The sequence below is a fragment of the Ipomoea triloba genome, chromosome 13 (assembly GCF_003576645.1).
Source record: "Ipomoea triloba cultivar NCNSP0323 chromosome 13, ASM357664v1".
NCBI classification, from domain to species: Eukaryota; Viridiplantae; Streptophyta; class Magnoliopsida; order Solanales; family Convolvulaceae; genus Ipomoea; species Ipomoea triloba.
The window spans coordinates 13538078-13541309 of record NC_044928.1 but is presented as its reverse complement, the minus strand read 5'-3'; positions in this window follow the sequence as shown (position 1 = coordinate 13541309).

The following is a 3232-nucleotide window of genomic DNA, read 5'->3' as shown; positions in this document are numbered from 1 at the left end:
AGTATGGCCTTCATCACATCCTGTCGAAGTTCACTGGAATATTGGAAGGCTCGAAGCTCTGCTCGCATCTCGGCTAATTCAGCCCTCGCACTTGCAGCCTCTGCTCGAGCTACAGCGGCTTCATCAGTGGCTTTCCGTGCTGCATCCTCGGCCCATATTGCCTGTTCGAGAAGTTCAGCATGACTGCCTTGGGATTCACTTGTGCCAGCAGCAGGCATTGCAGCATTGCGGACCACAGCGAGTATTCTTTCGAGCTGAGCCATCTTCTGAGATTGATCAGCCATGAATTGACGCACTTCGCCAATGAAGATTTCTTCGGCCTGTTGATCATAGTCAGAAGTAGGAGATGAGGATCGAGATGTACCTTTTGTCGGAGGGGACTTGGGTGCTTCCAGATTTCCACCCATGACTTGCAGATGCGAGTCCACCTCTCGATTTATTGTCTGAGGATCCACAGGGACACAGGGTTCAGAGCTCGAAGGTAGCTCCATGTCAGGTGCTTCCCGGTTTCCACCTGAGGGATGGATCACTTCTTGCTCCTCACCTCTCGAACCTGGAGCCTCAGCTTCAGCGACTGTGGAGATAGGGTCAACCAGAGAGGGTTCTTTGGTATTGGACGCTTCCCTGTTTTCATCCAATAGAGGTTCCCCCTTAGCATCACCTCTCGAATCAGTGTTGGGAACTGTGTCATCTGCTGGTGAGGTTGGAGACGTAGTGTCGACAGGTGCTTCCTGGTTTCCACCTTCGATGTTATCATCAGTACTCCTCGAACCAGCAGGACTTGGGGCATTCTGCTCAAGTTGCTCATTGTGTTGCTCTTCGGTCTGCTCCGATGAGTCTGGGATGATGATTATTTCAGGAGCAGTAGTAAAACCTGGCAGTGTGAGCAACGGAACTTCACCCTCTCGAATTATCTGTGCTTCATCTGTAGTGTTCGAGGGTGTGGACGCGGGTGGTGGCAAAAGTAGAACGGTGTTGGGTGCCACTTGAAGTGCTTCAGAGGTCTCGGATTCACCTCTCGAAGTTTCTACCTGTTCGTCCAGAGCAGAGTTGCTGACTTGGGACAGTGGGATTGCGGCTGTTGCGATATCATCGTGAGCAATCCCAGAGGTCTCTCCTGGACCTCTCGTGAACTCAACGTTCTGTCCCAAGGAGATGGCAGTGGCGAGCCTGATATCTTCTCGAAATTGTGCATCAAGTTCTGGATCCTCCTCAGGCTCAACCTCGGTTTCTTCAGCTATTCCTTTGCCCTTATCAGTTCTTCCACTGTTCAGTTTAGCCACTCTTGTTTCGTGGGCAAGGTCTAGGAGATGATGAGCTGGGATCTCGGAGATGCCCAACCACTGGAGTGCAAACTGCTCTTCTGCCTCAATTTCGGCTGCTTGACTCATCAATTGAGTGAAAGAACTGGTTCTCCAGTTGATCCACCTGATCACCCTGGAGAAGTCATCAAGAGTGGGTGCTTCCATTGCCAACTGAGTGGAAACTTCTTCATATAAGTCATCCCGCCCATCAGAGATGATTTCAGTGGCAGAGATTGCTTCGTCTATCTGAGCCGTGATCTCTCGACTATGCTCCAAGAGATCATCTCCCATCCTGACTGTGTAGTCTGTCTCTCGAACCATCTCACGTGGTTGTTCTGCACCCCCTTGTACTGGATCACTGATCCCAGTACCTTCAACCTCTCGAGCCATCTCTCGAGATAAACCAACAGAGTTAACATCTCCTTCAGCATCATCACCAGCGTACAGACCGACAGAGAAGGCTGCTGACAGGGACCTGGTAGGGGATACTCTCTCAACCTCAGTGGCCAGAGTAGCCTGAGGTTCCCCCTGGGCTTGTGCCCTGTCCTCAAACGGTACTTGAACAACAGAGGGTGTTACCTCTCGGATCTGGGTGACAACAGCAGTTTTGGTTTTCCTAGCCCTCTTTGGCAGATGAACCCTTTGTATCAGTACATCGAGAGGTTCATCATCAGAATTCTTTCCCTTGGTTTGGGCTTTCCTTTTGCCCCTTCCTTTTGGCTTTGAGGGAGAAGGTGCAGCCTTAACACCTTTAGTTTTGGGGACTAGAGATTTCGTCCTACCCATATAGGTATTTCGATGAATCTCTTTTCCCTCCCTCAGTTCGAAGCCCTTCAAGCTTAAGAGAAATTGCACAACAAAGCCGAAACCAACCTTTTTACTGATCGACAGGTTGGCGTTGGAGACTGAGCGCATCACTTGCTGTTGAAGGAAGTTGAAGATAATATGTGCCCAGTCCAGCTTGTTGTTGTTCCAAATGGCATGGAGGATTTTGAGGAGGTCTAGACTAACCTCGTCAGTTCCGGACACTTTGCCGAGCACAAACTTCATGATTAGGTCGGCAGCGAGAGCAAACCTCTCCTTTAGGTGGTACTTGCGGAGGGCAGAGGATGCTCTGGGTGGTGCAGTCGCTAGTCGGATTTTCTCCCAGAAGGCTTGCTTGTCCAAGTCGTAATCCGATAGATGCTTGACTGCTTCCTCCGGTGACGCGAAATCAAATGCCGCTCTGAGGTCACCTACAGATGTTGTGATGGGAAAATCATTAAAGCGGCTTTCGATTTTACCCTTCGTGACCTTGGCATTTGCGAACCATTCTGTGAAGTCGAGGGGGTGAACGGTCCCGTAGTCGTGCGTCATGTATTTCATCAGTCCTGCTTTCTCAAACTTCTTCAGGACTTTTTCCGCCATTTTTGGATTAGGGGAGTTGGTGATGAAGCCATTTCTGTCAAGGATACTCCCCGCCTTGACTTGTTTGATCTGAGAGCGAATGTGTAGCAACTCCCTCTGATATGCGTCGGAAGATGAGGTTGATGTAGAGGATTCGGACGCCATTGATGAAGGTTAGATGTTTTGGAGGGAATGTGTACTGCGTTTAGTATTTGGGGATTTTGGGTAAACGGTTTTAGCTTGAATCCGGGTAAAGAAGAAGGATTTGGCTTTTATATCGTGTGGATTCGGGTTGGATATATGGGTAGGGTTGAGAGCTTGACCCAAGGAAGGATACCGGTTTTCTTTAAGGAAGTAAAAGGTCAGAAATACCCCTAGTAACGGTCAGCGTATATGAAAAATAAGGGTATTTTTGGTAAATTAACAGAGCGGTTTTAGATTCAGGATAGTGGGGTAATAAAGAAAAGTAACTATATGATCATGCTCCCACTAATCAAGATAACTCCCTTAAGTGCGGAAAACCGCCAGTAACCGATGACCAC